This window comes from Muscardinus avellanarius (genome assembly GCF_963383645.1).
Source record: "Muscardinus avellanarius genome assembly, chromosome: 16".
In the NCBI taxonomy this organism is placed as follows: domain Eukaryota; kingdom Metazoa; phylum Chordata; class Mammalia; order Rodentia; family Gliridae; genus Muscardinus; species Muscardinus avellanarius.
In genome coordinates this window covers 26211411-26227088 of record NC_137802.1, presented here as the reverse complement: position 1 = coordinate 26227088, position 15678 = coordinate 26211411, and the positions used below count along the sequence as shown (strand labels likewise).

The 15678-nt window shown below is 45.5% G+C and overlaps 1 pseudogene across 1 annotated transcript; it reads left to right on the top strand.

Moving 5' to 3' along the window:
- Positions 1-15117: 15117 nt before the first annotated feature.
- LOC308274489 (ras-related protein Rap-1A-like) lies at positions 15118-15678 on the top strand (annotated as a pseudogene). Its single transcript has one exon. The product of its transcript is annotated as a ras-related protein Rap-1A-like (transcript).

Below are 15678 nucleotides of genomic sequence, written 5' to 3'. Positions count from 1 at the left end.
CCACCCTCACCCAGGACAAGTTGATTAAGTCCTGCTGCCGTTAGGGAAAAGTCCTTCACCAAAGACACCCACTGCCTGGTTGGGTGTGGTGGTGCACACCTGTAATCCCAGCTACTCAGGAGGCTAAGGCAGGAGGATCTCAGATTTGAGGCCAGCCTGGGCAACTTAGCAGGATGCTGACTCAAAGTAAAAAGGGCTGGGGATGTAGCTCAGTGGCCTGGCATGCCCAGGGCCTTGGATTCAGTCCTTAGTATGAAAAGGAAGGAAGGGAGGGGGATTGGAAATGGAGGAAGGAAAGAAAGAAGAAAAAACAGTGTTCTGTTCTTCACAAACACAGGCCTTCAAGGTCAGAACATTTGAGAGGAGAGAAACTGTCACTGTCACCGTGGGAAGAGGCTTGGTCAGTAGCTGATGATTTATTGGGCAAATAAACTAAAGCTGAATTCTGAGAAAGTACCAGTTTCTTTTTCTTTTCTTCTTCTTTTCTTTGTTATATTTTTGAGACGGGGTCTCTGTATGTTGCCCAAGCTGGCCTCGAGCGCCTGGGTTCAGGGATCCTCCTGCCTCAACCTCTGGAATGCTGGGACCATAGGTATGTACCGCCATGCCCAGCCACGCGTTTCTTGATCCCAAGACTCAAAGGACCCTGGAGAAGGGCTGATCCCACCCGGTGGGGACCGCTGCTTCCACTTACTGAGTGCCCACCCAGAGGTCCTTTCTGTGGGCGCTTCTAATTCTTCTAACAGTCCCTCAGGGGAGATTTAAGACTTTTCTTTGTCTTGCAGGGCGCAGGATGGAACCTAGGGCCTCATCTGTGTTAAGCAAATGATCTACATTGAGCCGTACACCCCCTAGTCCTCAATTCTTTTCTTCTGACTACATTTCCTGTTTCTTCATTGCTTTACAGAGAAAACTTGAAACTCAGTTATCTTGTCCGTGGTTATGCAGGTGCTAAGTTTACAAAGCCTGGTCTCTTAGATTCTAAAACTCTGCTTTTGCCCTCCACCAGTGTTTGCTGAATGAATTAATGAATGGATAATGAATAAATGAATGGGGTTCATTCAGGGACCCAAAGATTGGAAGTCAGAATTCATCTTACCACCATCTTCTGCTATTTCTATGGCCTTCCCACAGTATTAAGATAGATAAAATTAGTTTAAAATAAAATAAACATCAAAGAAAACTGTGTGTGTGTGTGTGTGTGTGTGTGTGTGTGTGTGTGTGTGTGTGACTGGGAATTGATCCCAGGGGAATTCTACCTCTGCACTACACCCCCAGCCCTATTTTATTTTTATTGTGAAACAGAGTCACACTAGGTTGATGAGAGTTTCACTACTACTTGCTGAGACTGTCCTCGAACCTGTGATCCTCCTGTCTCAGCCTCCCAAGTACTGGGATTAGATGTGTGTGCCACCATGCCTGGCAAGAAACTTTAACTGAGATAACAGAGATGCTTCAATAGAACTGAGCATGAGTTGGGCCTGTTGGGGCACACCTATAATCCCAATATTTGAGAGGCTGAGACAGGAAGATCACAGGTTCATAGCCAGCCTCAGCAATTTAGCTAAGCCCTCCAAAATTTAGTGAGATCCTGTTTCAAAATAAAATAATAAGGAGCTGAGCATGGTGGTGCATGCTTGTAATCTCAGTATTTGGGAGGCTGAGACAGGAGGATTGCACTGGTTTGAAGCCAACCTCAGCTACTTAGTGAGGCTCTCAGAAACTTAGTGAGACCCTGTTTCCAAATAAAATATAAAATAGGTCTAGGAGTGTAGCCCGGAGGTAGAAAGCCCCTGAGTTCCATCCTCAGTACCATAAATAAATAAATAAATAAATAAATAAATAAATAAATAGCTGGGCATGGTGGTACATGCTTGTAATCCCAGTATTTGGGAGGTTGAGACAGGAGGATTACAGGTTCTAGGCCAGCCTCAGCTACTTCGTGAGATCCTATTTCAAAATAAAGAATTAAAAATAGGGCTGAGCCGGGCGTGGTGGCGCACGCTTGTAATCCAGGAGGCTGCATTCAGGAGGCTGAGACTGGAGGATCGCAGTTCGCGGACAGCCTCAGCTACTTAGTGAGGCCCTTTGCAACTCAGTGAGACCTGGTTTCAAAATAAAGAATAAAAAATAGGACAGGGCAGGGGGTGTAGCTCAGAAGTCAAATGCCCCTGGATTCCATCCCCAGACCAGAAAAAAAAAAAAAAAAAGGCTGAGCTGGGCATAGTGGCTCACGCTTGTAATCCCAGCATTTGGGAGGCTGAGACAGGAGGATTGTGGTTCTCAGACAGCCTCAGCTACTACTACTTAGTGAGGCCCTCTGCAACTCAGTGAGATACCATTTCAAAATAAAAAATAGGGCTGGGAGTGTATCTCCTGGGTTCCATCTCCAGTACGAAGAAGAAGAAGGATGAGGAGGATGAGGATGATGATGATGATGAGGAGGAGGAGGAGGAGGAGGAAATAATAATAATAATTATAATAAGCCGGGCGTGGTGGCGCACACTTGTAATCCCCGCGCTTGGGAGGCAGAGACAGGAGGATCGCGCAGGTTCAAAGCCAGCCGCGCGCGCTGGCTTAGGAGACCCTGTTTCCAAACAAAAATGTAAAAGTAGGTCTGGGAGTGTAGCCCGGAGGTAGAAGGGCTTCCAGGAACCCCAGTACCACCAAAAAAAAAAAAAAATAATAATAATAATAATAATATAGGGCTGGATGTTTAGCTCAGAGGCAGAATACTCCTGGGTTCAGTTCCCAGTGCCCTCCACCACACACACACAGAGCTGAGCATATACATCTAAGATCTAAGGACACATGTGATAGAGTGAAAACTCAACCCTTGGAGTGGGAGAAAATATTTGTAAGTCATATATTTGAGAAGAGGTTAATATCCAGAATATATTGAAAATTCTCACAATCCAACCTCAACAACAAAAATAACCCAATTTGAAAATGGGCTAAGCATGCTGGGCGTGGTGGCACACGCTTGTAATCCCCGCGCTTGGGAGGCTGAGACAGGAGGATCACGCAGGTTCGAAGCCAGCCTCAGCTGCTTAGTGAGGCTTTCAGCAACTTAGTGAGACCCTGTTTCCAAATAAAATATAAAAAAGGTCTGGGAGTATAGCCCAGAGGTAGAAAGCCTCTGGGCTCCACCCCCAGTACCATAAAAAAATAAAATAAAATAAAAAGAAAATGGGCTAAGCCAAGGATGGTGGCACATACCTGTAATTCCAGTACTTGGGAGGCTGTTATTGGGAGGACACAGGTTTGAGCTTCAGCAAGTAGTGAGACTCTCAGCAACATAGTAAGACCCTGTTTCAGAAACAAATAAAAAATAAAAAAATTAAAAAGGCTGGGGAAAACCACGGGAGTAGTGGCACATACCTCTAATCCCAGTACTTGAGAGGCTGAGACAGGAGGATCTCAGGTTCGCAGCCAGCCTCAGCAACTTTGTGAGACCCTCACAACTCTTTCAAAATAAAATAGTGAAGCTGGGCATGGTGGCGCACACTTGTAATCCCAGTACTTGGGATTGCAGCTTCACAGCCAGCCTCAGCTACTTAGTGAGGCCCTCTGCAACTCAGTGAGACCCTGTTTCAAAATAAAGGGGAAAAAAGGTCTGGGAGTATAGCTGTGAAGTAAAATGCCCATGAGTTCAATCTCCAGTACTGCAAATAAATTAATTAATTAATTAAATAGGGCTGAGGGCGTAGCTCAGAGGTAGAATGCTTCTGGATCCAATCGCCAGTATCACATACATACATACATACATACATAAATAAATAAATAAATAAATAAATAAACAACTGGGGGTATAGCTCAGAGGTAGAATGCTTCTGGGTTCAGATACTACAAATTAACAAAACAAATAGTACACAGGGGTTCTGATTCTCCACATTCTTGCCAAAATGGTATACTTGTTATTTTATTTATTTATTTATTTATTTGTTTGTTTATTTATTTATTGTGGTACTGGGGTTCCTGGAAGCCCTTCTACCTCCAGGCTACACTCCCAGACCTATTTTTTATATTTTTATTTGGAAACAGGGTCTTGTAAGCCAGCGCGGCTGGCTTTGAACCTGCGCGATCCTCCTGTCTCCGCCTCCCAAGCGCGGGGATTACAAGCATGCGCCACCACACCCGGCTTATTTATTTATTTATTTATTGTAGTACTAGGGATGGAACCCAGGGGCATCCTACCTCCAAGTGACACCCCCAGCCCTATGTTTTTATTCTTTATTTTGAAACAGGTCTCACTGAGTTGCAAAGGGCCTCACTAAGTGGCTGAGGCTGGCTTCGAACCTGCACAATACTCCTGTCTCAGCCTCCCAAATGCTGTGATTACAAGCATGGGCCACCACGCCTGACTGATTTTATTTTTTTAAATAGCAGTCATTCTGCCGGGCGTGGTGGCACACGCTTGTAATCCCAGCGCTTGGGAGGCTGAGACAGGAGGATCGCACAGGTTCAAAGCCAGCCTCAGCTACTGAGTGAAGCTCTCAGCAACTTAGTGAGACTCTGTTTCCAAATAAAGTATAAAATAGGTCTGGGAGTGTAGCCCGGAGGTAGAAAAGCCCCTGGGTTCCACCCCCAGTACCACAAAATAAATAAATAAATAAATAAATAAATAAATAAATAAATAGCAGTCATTCTAATGAGTGTGAGATGATATTTCATTGTGATTTTTATTCATATTTCCCTAGTGATTAGTAATGTTGGGCATTTTTCATGTATTTGTTAGCTTATCTGTACATCTTTTTTTGAGAAATGTTTATTCAAATTCTTAGCCTATTTTAATTTTATTATTTATTTATTTGGTACTGGAGATGGAACCTAGGGGCATGGCATTCTACCTCTGAGCTACACACCCAGCCCTTTTTGACCCAATTAGCATACTGGTCTTCAGTAGGTGCTCTATAAACCGACCCTCTCCCTGTGCTCACCCCGTAAAAATGTCCACCCTAAACTGTACAGGTGGCTCTCTCTGTTCTGCCAGAAAAAGTCTCTCTGATCAAAGAGAAAGCATTACAGCTTGTCCTTCTTTTCCTAACATAATGGTGCCAAAACTCTGGACAGGCACTGGAGTGGAGACACTTTCTTACAACCCAGGAAGTGGTGGGCAGCGCAGCTCCTCCTGACGAACTCCTGGAACCTTAAAGTTCTCTGACCTCCACCCTGTCTTCCCTCTTCTCTGCCTATGCCATCGGACTCATTATTCTGGCTGGTTTTCCTATTAGGAATCTTATCTGTCATTTTTGTTCTCTGCCAAAATCTTTGTCTTCTCCCTACTTTCCTACTGGCTGGAATCACTTTTATTTTCATCATCATCATCATCATCATCATCATCATCATCATCATCATCATCATTATTTGAAGGTCTGGGGATGGAACCCAGGGGCATTCGACCTTCGAGCTACACTCCCTGCCCTATTTTTTTTTTTTTATTCTTTATTTTGAAACAAGGTCTCTCTGAGTTGTAGAGGGCCTCACTAAGTAGCTAAGGCTGTTTGCGAACTGCGATCCTCTGGTCTCAGCCTCCCGAATGCTGGGATTACAAGCATATGGAATCCAGGAGCATTCTACTTCTGAGCTATACCTCCAGCCCTATTTTTATTATTTATTTTGAAACAGGGTCTCACTGAGTTGCAATGGGTCTCACTAAGCAGCTTAGGCTGGTCGCAAACCCACGATCCTCCTGTCTCAACCTCTCGAATGCCTGGCTTTCTTGTCCTATTTTTTTATTTTCCGGGTCTGGGGATGGAACCCAGAAGCATTTGACCTCTGAGCTACAACCCTTACCCTATTTTTTATTCTTTATTTTGAAACAGGGTCTCACTAAGTTGTGGAGGTCCGCACTAAGTAGCTGAGGCTGTCTGCAAACTGTGATCCTCTGGTCTCAGCCTCCCAAATGCTGGTATTACAAGGGTGTGCCACCACGCCCAGCTTCTGGCCCTATTTCTTTCTCTTTTTTTGGTGGTACAGAGGCTTTCTACTCTGGGCTATACTCCAGCCCTATTTTATATTTATTTGGAAACAGGGTCTCACTAAGTTGCTGAGAGCCTCTCTAAGTAGCTGAGGCTGGCTTCGAACCTGCGTGATCCTCCTGGCTCAGCCTCCCAAGCGCGGGAATTACAAGCATGGCCACCACGCCTGGCTTCTTGCTCTACTTCTAAAGCGTGTGTTCCCACCCCTGACTGCGGGGTACAGGCGTCTCCGTTCCTCACACTGGCTCCAGCTGTAGAAAATGCTGTTCCTTGTCTTTGCATCCATCAAAGGTCACTGGTTTGTCCCCTGTAACGCTGCCTGGCCCCAATACCATCTTGATAAATGGCAGCCATTGGCCTGAAAATGGAACTTTCCATTCCCGAAATCTTCAGGATTTAGATTACTTCCTCCAGACAAGAGGCACTGGGAGGCGATGGCATATACCCAAGCCTTCTCTCTCAAAGGCAAGCCCTCTCTATATAAATTTGTGGTCCCATCAGGCTCTTCTCCAGAGTTATGCCCCTCCCCAAGTTTCCACACCACCCAATTATACCCCTCCCCATGTCCTCACTGACAAACCCACCTTACTGCCCCGACCCCCACCTACTCCTTCTCCCTCCAACCCCGATATTCTCCCTCCCCCATCTCAAGCGACCCCATCCCCTCTCCCTGCATCTCCATCAGCTCCAACCTCCTCCCCCTCCTTCTGCCTCTTCCCTCCCCGTTTGCCATCTGGCACTGCTGGACCTGTTCTCCCCTCTGAGATGGCAGGAGCCCAGGACGTTGTCCAGGTCCATGTCCCCTTTACCGTTTCTGACCTTTCCCAAACTGAGCAGCAATTGGGATCCTTTTCTGAAAATTCCTTCAAATTTCATAAGGAGTTTCCTTCAGTGACCCAGTCTTTTAATCTCAATCGGAAAACTTCTATACTATCTTAAATAATACCCTTACTGCTCATAAAAAAATGATATGATTTGGCACACAGTAGAGGCCCACGCAGACCAGGTACACGGCCAGGCCCCTGACCGACAGCTTATTGCTGGAGCTGCTGTCCTAGCACTGAGCCCAACTGGGACTTCCTGCCTTCTAGCTGGCCTAAAAAGAAAATCCATAGGTCTGTTGGTTATGAGAAATTAAAGGAGATTACCCAACTACCAGATAAAAACCCAACCCTTTTCCTCTCTCGCTCAATGGGAGCCATGGTTCAACACACCGACTTAACACTCGCTGGCAGAGGCCCAACATTTCCTGCACCACCACCTCATCACCCAATCAGCTCCAGACGTGCGTCAAAAACTAAAAAAGCTTAAGGATGACCCCTTAACTCCCTGCAGAGAGCTCCTCAAATGGCCTTCAGGATCTTTAATGGCAGAAAGAATGAATAAGAGCCCAAGAGGAGAGACATCTCTTCTTTAAATGTCAAACGCTGGCTTCAGTTTTGGCCTGTCCCACCTCCAGCCAGATCCAACAGCCACACCTCCTTCCAGACTCCGGGTGTCTCCTGAAACGATATGGGCTTGCCCTAATCTGTGCCCACCCACCCAGGCCTGTCCACTTTGGGGACAATAAAAATAGAAAGCCCCCAGGCAGAGCATCCCCCACCCCTGTCCACTCAAGCCTGCCTTGTCCTCTAAAAGACCCAAACACTGATTTTACCTCACTCAGGGCCATGACTTCGGATTGAAATCACCCAGGATGTGCAGTGACTGAGCCCAAAGAGCCCAGGGTGATTGTTACAGTGTACAGTAAGCAATTCTCTTTTCTTCTGGATATTGGGGCTAGCCTTCCCATATTAACTAAATTTTAGGGGCCCCTTTTAGTCTTCTGTATCTGTAATTGGCATGAGGGGCACTGAGGAACACTCCTGCAGACGCTTCCTCTTTTCTGCTCCTTTGGAGTGATTACTAGCCCACCTCTTTATGGTTAGGTTGAGATCTCTTACATTAATTAGGGGCCTCCATCTGGTTGGAGGGATTGACGCAAACTCATCTTTATATATCCCTCTGCAAACAGAAAATCCCATCCCCACAATCTTCCTCTATTAAAACAGTTCTTGCCAGGTGTGGTGGCACATGCCTATAATCCCTGTGCTTGGGAGGCTGAGACAGGAGGATCGCAGGTTCAAGGACAGTCTCAGCAAGTAGTGAGACTCTTGTCAACCTAGTGAGACCCTGTTTCCAAATAAGAAATAAAATAGGGCTAGGGATAGCTTGTAGGTAGAATGCCTTTGGGTTCCATCCCCAGTTCCACACACACAATTTTTTTTTTTTTTTTGGTGGTACTGGGGTTCCTGGAAGCCCTTCTACCTCCAGGCTACACTACCAGACCTATTTTTACATTTTTATTTGGAAACAGGGTCTCCTAAGCCAGCGCGCGCGGCTGGCTTCGAACCTGCGCGATCCTCCTGTCTCTGCCTCCCAAGCGTGGGGATTACAAGTGTGCACCACCACGCCCGGCGATTTTTTTTTTTTTTTTTTTTTTTTTTTTTTTTTTTTGCGGTACTGGGAATGGAACCCAGGGACGTTCTACCTCCAAGCTATACCCCAGCCCTATTTTTTATTCTTTTTTTTTTTTTTTTTTTTTTTGTGTGTGTGTGTGGTACTGGGGATGGAACTCAGGGGCTTTCTACCTCCAGACTATACTCTCAGACCTATTTTATATTTTATTTGGAAACAGGGTCTCACTAAGTTGCTGAGAGCCTCAATAAGTAGCTGAGGCTGGCTTCCAACCTGTGCGATCCTCCTCTCTCAGCCTCCCAAGCCCTGAGATTACAAGCGTGCTCCACACTGGCCTATTTTTTTATTCTTTATTTTGAAACAGGTTCTCACTAAGTTGCCAAGGGCCTCACTAAGTAGCTGAAGCTGCCTGCGAACTGTGATCCTCCTGTCTCAGCCTCCCAAATGTGGGATTACAAGTGTGCGCCACCACGCCCGGCTCACAAAAAATTCTTGATCAGGCCGGTCCCCAAGTCTAGAAAACTGACCCCCTGTTCATGGCCACACACCACACTCCTATTCATATCTCATGTAAGGATCCCTCCTGCTCAGTTATGGTTCCCCAATCCCCCCCTTAAACCTGATGGAATACTCGGGCTCAACCCCATCATTTCTCACCTTCTTGCAGCTCATATCCTCATACCCACCCACTCTCCCCATAATACCCCCATCTTTCCTGTTAGAACCCAGTTGTTCTTACTGCCCTGTTCAGGACCTGTGACTCATTAATGTAGCTGTCTGCTCACCTTCCCAGTGGTGCCAACCCCCACACCCTACTCTCCCAAACCCCTCTCTCCACTATGTGCTTCTCAGCATTACACCTAAAAGATGGCTTCTTTACCTGCTGATGCTTCTTCCTGCACCTGTTTGCCTTCAACTGGCCCAACCCGCACACTCCCACTCCATAACAGCTCCTCCAGGCAGTCCCTCCCTCGGGGTGTCAGGGACAGTCCCCATTTCTTTGGGCAGGCTCTACGCAAAGAACCTGTCCACCACAGACCTTACCTCCAGTTGTCTCTTCCAGAAACAAGGTCACTTCTTTGCCAACAAATCAGGCTTAGTAGCCAGGCGTGGTAGCACATGACCGTAATCCTAGTACTTGGGAGGCTGAGACAGGAGGATCACAGGTTCGTGGCCAGCCTCAACAACTTTAGTGAGGCCCTCTGCAACTTAGTGAGACCCTGTTTCAAAATAAAGAATAAAAAATAGAGCCGGGCGAGGTGGCGCACGCTTGTAATCCCAGTGCTTGGGAGGCTGAGACAGAAGGATCACAGGTTCAAAGCCAGCCTCGACAAGTTAGACAGGCCCTCCACAACTCAGTGAGACCCTGTTTCCCCAAGCAAGAAATAAAAATTGGGCTAGGGGTTTAGCTCAGAGGTAGAATATCCCTGAGTTCAATCCCTAGTGCTACACACACACACACAAAATAAAATAAAAAATAGGGCTAGGTGTGTAGCTTGGAGGCAGAATGCCCCTGGCTTCAATTCCCAGTATGGAAATAAATAAATAAATAAATAAATAAATAAATAAATAAATAAAAAGCTTGATTAGAGATGGTGCCACCTGTCTCAAAACTCAGACAAAGGATATCTTCAAAAGAACTTAAAAAAAAAAAAAAAGCTGAGAGTGATGGTGCGGGCTTATAGTCCCAGTACTTGGGAGTCTAAGACAAGAGGATCACAGGCTCATGGCCAGCCTCACCTACCTAGTGAAGCCCTCTGCAACCTAGTGAGACCCTGTTTCAAAATACAAGAATAAAATAGGACTTGGGGTATAGCTCAGAAGTAGAATGGCCCTAGGTTCTATCCTCAGGACCACAAAAAAGAGCTAAAAAGAGACTATAGTCCCCCTCCAACAAAGGCTTGCTCCCCTCCTGGTTCCCCTCGGTATGCTCATCTGACAGCTGATGTTCTTAGCATGCACTGTGTCTTCCAGAGATTCCTGACTGGCTGCATCACCTCACTCTCCCAAGCAATGACCCCAAAGCAAGTGGCCGCTGCTCCCCTCCTTCAGACTCAAAGAAGAGCCCCTCTACTCCCTTGGGAAGATGACCCTCTTGCCAGCAGAAAGTAGCTAGAAAAAAACAGAGAGTATTTCCATTATTGAACAAGAGTCTGAAATGTAGGAGGCAGGCTGCAGCATCTGCTAGAATTTTTCTTTCTCTGACCTAGTACAACAGGGAAGCCACAAAGAAAAACAGATCATTCTATACCTGTAATGGCGCTTCCCAGCAGGAAAGCTCCTGACTTGTTCTCTGCACTGTCCAAATTGCAACCTGTCACCTGATGGCCTGATATGATAATGAAGTCTGACCCGATCAGCATCTGCCTATACTGGTCATCAGTTAGGTTCTTTATAAACCGACACTTTCCCTGTCCTTACCCCATACAAATTTCCACCCTAGGCTGTACAGGTGGCTCTCTCTGTTCTGCAAGAGAACGTCTCTTCCAGGCTTGTGTTAAAGCTTCCTCTTTATGCTGTTAAGCCACATCCCTTGTCTTTTTCCTAACAGTCTTGATAAGTTGCTGAGGTTAGATTCCGACCTTCAACCTCCTGTCTCAGCCTCCCAAATACTGGGATTGCAGGTGTGTAGCACCACACCCGGCACCCATGCTCTAATAGAGGGAATGTAAAATGCTGTAGCCATTGTGGAAAATAATATAGATGTACCTCAAAAATATAAAAATGATCCAGGCATGGTGACGCACACTTGTAATCTCAGTATTTGGGGGGCTGAGACAGGAGGATCGCAGGTTTGAAGCCAGCCTCAGCAACTTAGTGAGACCTTGTTTCCAAATAAAATATAAAATAGGTCTGGAGGTATAGCACTGAAGTAGAAGGCCCCTGGGTTCCAATCCCCAGTACCACACACGATTTTATATATATTAGGCTGGGGGAACCAGGTGTGGTGGCACACACTTGTAATCCCAGTATTTGGGAGGCTGAGACAGGAGGATCATGGTTTGAGGACAACCTCAGCTACTTAGTGAAGCCCTTTGCAACTCAGTGAGACCCTGCTTCAAAATAAAGAATAAAAAATAGGGCCGGGTGTGGTGGCGCATGCTTGTAATCCCCGCACTTGGGAGGTGGAGACAGGAGGATCACGCAGGTTCGAAGCCAGCCTCACTGGCTTAAGAAACCCCGTTTCCAAATAAAAATATAAAAATAGGTCTGGAAGTATAGCCCGGAGGTAGAAGGGTTTCCAGGAACCCCAGTACTACCAAAAAAAAAAAAAAAGATAGAGCTGGGGATGTAGCTTGGAGGTAGAATGCCCTGAGTTCCATCCCCCGTACTGTAAATAAATAAATAAATAAATAAATAAATAAATAAATAAATAAGAGCTGAGCATGGTGGTGCATGCTTATAATCCCAGTTCTTGGGAGGCTGAGAGGATTGCAGGTTTGCGGCCAGCCTCCACTTACTAAGACCTTCTGCTTAGTGAGACCCTGCTTCAAAATAAAAAAATAAAATAAGGATCAAGGTATAGCTTAGAGGTATAAAAACTTTCTCTGGGTTCAATCCCCAGTACCACCCAAACACACACACACACACACACACACACACACACACACACACACACACATACACACTCCATATGACTCAGCAATACCATGCTAGGTATATATCCAAAAATTTAAAGCAGTATCTCAGAGCTGTCTGTACACTCAGATTCATAGCATTATTCATAACAGCCAAAAGGCAAAAGCAACCCAAGCATTCACTGACAGACAATGCATAAACCAAACATGGCACTCACATACAATGGGACCTTATTTAGCCTTAAATGGGAAGGAAATTCTGATACATGGTATAATATGATGAACCTTAAGGGCATTATGCCAAGTGAATCAAGCCAGTCAAAAAAGACCAACACTAAGCTGGGTGTGGTGGTGCACGTTTGTAATCCCAGCATTCAAGAGGGTGCGACAGGAGGATCACAGGTTTGTGGCCAGCCTCTGCTACTTGGTGAGGCCCTTTGCAACTCATTGAGACCCTATTTCAAAATAAAGAATAAAAAACAGGGCTGGGAATATCGCTCAGAGGTAGAATGCCCCTGGGTTCCATCTCCAGTACCTAAAAAAAAAAAAATACTGTATGATTTTATTCCTACAAAATATCAAGAGAAAACGCTCAGAAACCAGTTACAGCCGGGCGTGGTGTCGCACGCTTGTAATCCCAGCATTCAGGAGGCAAAGACAGGAGAATCGCGGTTCACGAACAGCCTCAGCTACTTAGTGAGGCCCCCCACAATTTAGTGAGACTCTGTTTCAAAATAAAGAATAAAAAATAGAGCTTGGGGTGTAGCTCGGAGGTCGAATGCCCCTGGGTTCCATCCCCAGACCAGCAAAAAAAAAAAAAAAAAAAAGAAAGGAAAAGAAACCAAAGTTACATCCGGGCGTGTAACACATGCTTGTAATCCCAGCATTTGGGAGGCTGAGACAGAAGGATTGTGCAGGTTCGAAGCCACCCTCAGCTACTTAGTGAGGCCCTTTGCAATTCAGTGAGACCCTGTTTCGAAATAAAGAATTAAAAATAGGGCTGGGGTGTCTCTCAGAGGTCGAATGCTCCTGGGTTTCATCTCCAGTAACTGAAAAAAAAAAAAGAAAAGAAAAAAGAAACCAAATTTGCCAGGCACTAAGGGGAGGGGAGAAATGCAGAGTTGGTTAATAGGTCCAGGGTTCTAGTGTTGCAAGATGAAAAAGTTTTGGAGTTGACTGTACGACAATATAAATATACTTAAGAACATTAAGCTGTGCACATAAAAATAGCTAAGATGGTAACTTTCATGCTATGTGCATTTTATTACAGTTTTTTTCTTTTTTTTAAAGAAGAGCTGGGCATGGAGGCTTAGGGGAAGAGGGGATGGGGCTTGTTCTTGGTGATGTAGGGAGGCAGCTCTTGGGCTGGTGTATATGAGTTTCAGTTCCCTTTCAGGATAAAATGCTCCCTGGATACTGGCCCAGCTCCCAGCAATTACACAAAAGCAGATACACAGGGCAACTTGGGGGGGGGGTTTACTCACTAGCTCTTCATGGAGGTGTGTGTGTGTGTGTGTGTGTGTGTTTTACTGGAGATTGAACCCAGGGGTTTTCTCTTTTATTTTCTTTTCTCTACACTCTTCTTCTTCTTCTTCTTCTTCTTCTTCTTCTTCTTCTTCTTCTTCTTCTTCTTCTTCTTCTCCTCCTCCTCCTCCTCCTCCTCCTCCTCCTCCTCCTCCTTCTTCTTCTCTCTCTCTCTCTCTCTCTCTCTCTCTCTCTCTCTCTCTCTCTCTCTCCTCTCTCTCTCTCTCTCTCACCTCTGGGGAATCAAACTTAGAGGCATTCTACCTTTGAGCTATACCCCCAGTCCTAATTTATTTTTTTTACTTTGAAACAGAGTCTCATTAAGTTGCAGAGGATCTCAGAAGACTGTTTAGGCTGGCTGCAAACCTGTGATCCTCTTGTCTCAGCCTTCCATGTACTGGGATTACAGGCGTGTGCCACCACAACCAGCTGAACTCAGGGGTTTTCTACCTCTGAGACGAATCCCCAGCCTTTTTTATTTTTATTGAAATAGGATCTCTCTAGGTTGCTCAGAGTCTCACTACTTGCTGAGGCTGTGATCCCCCTGTGTCAGCCTTCCAAGTGCTGGGGTAACAAGTGTCCGCCACCACGCCCAGCTCCTCATGGAGATCTTGATAATGATAAAAAGAAAGAAACCTTTCACTTGTTTTCCTTGTTATCTAACCAATGGCCCCATAAGTCCTAACTGGAGCTCCTGGGACCAGCTCCAGATATACTGGAGGGAGGACTTGGCTTTCTGGTGCACACCTTATACATTCTCTTATGGAAATCCTATCAATTCAGCTACCCACCAACATCCATCTACCCATATTCATTCATTCTCTCTCTCTCTCTCTCTCTCCCTCTCTCTCTCTCTCTCCCCCCTTTTTGTTATTTATTTATTTATTTATTTATTTACTTTCTTATTTGGTATCAGGAATTGAACCCAGGGACATCCTATCACTGAGTTATTATACCCTAGCCCTTTTGATAATTTTTATTTTCAAACAGGGTCTCAGTAAGTTGCTGAGGCTGGCCTTGAACCTGCGATTCTCCTGTTTCCGTCTTTCTAGTACTGGGATTACAAGAGTGCACCAGCATGTCTATCTTTTTTTCTTTCTTTTTTTTTTTTTTTTTTTGCAGTACTAGGGATAGAACACATGGGGCATTCTACTTCCAAGCTACACCCTCAGTCCTATTTTTTATTATTATTATTATTATTTATTTATTTATTTATTTATTTATTTTATTTTTTGTGGTACTGGGGTTCCTGGAAGCCCTTCTACCTCCGGGCTACACTCCCAGACCTATTTTTACATTTTTTTTATTTGGAAACAGGGTCTCCTAAGCCAGCGCGCGCGGCTGGCTTCAAACCTGCACGATCCTCCTGTCTCTGCCTCCCAAGCGCGGGGATTACAAGCGTGCGCCACCACGCCCGGCTATTATTATTTATTTTAAAACAGGGGCTCACTGAGTTGCAAAGGGCCTCACTAAGTAACCGAGGCTGGCTTCGAACCTGCGCGATCCTCCTGTCTCAGGAGGAGGAGGTGGAGGAGGTGCCCACCCAGGGGATTGTCGTCATTTAATCAGACCACATCATGCGTGAGTACCAGCTAGTAGTCCTTGGTTCAGGAGGCGTAGGGAAGTCTGCTCTGACAGTTCAGTTTGTTCAGGGAATTTTTGTTGAACAATATGACCCAACGATAGAAGATTCCTACAGAAAGCAAGCTGAAGTAGATTGTAGATTGCCGACAGTGTATGCTGGAAATCCTGGACACAGCAGGGACGGAGCCATTGACAGCAGGGAGGGATTTATATATGGAGAATGGCCAAGGGTTTGCACTCGTATATTCTATTACGGCTCAGTCCACGTTTAATGACTCGCAAGACTCGAGGGAACAGATTTTACGGGTTAAGGACACAGAAGATGTCCCAATGATTTTGGTGGGTAATAAATGTGACCTGGAAGATGAGCGGTAGTTGGCAAAGAACAGGGCCAGAATTTAGCAAGACAGTGGTGTAACTGTGCCTTTTTAGAATCTTCTGCAAAGTCAAAGATCAGCGTTAATGAGATATTTTATGACCTGATCGGACAGAAAAATAGAAAAACACCGGTGGAAAAGAAAAAGCCTAAAAAGGAATCATGTCTGCTGCTCTAG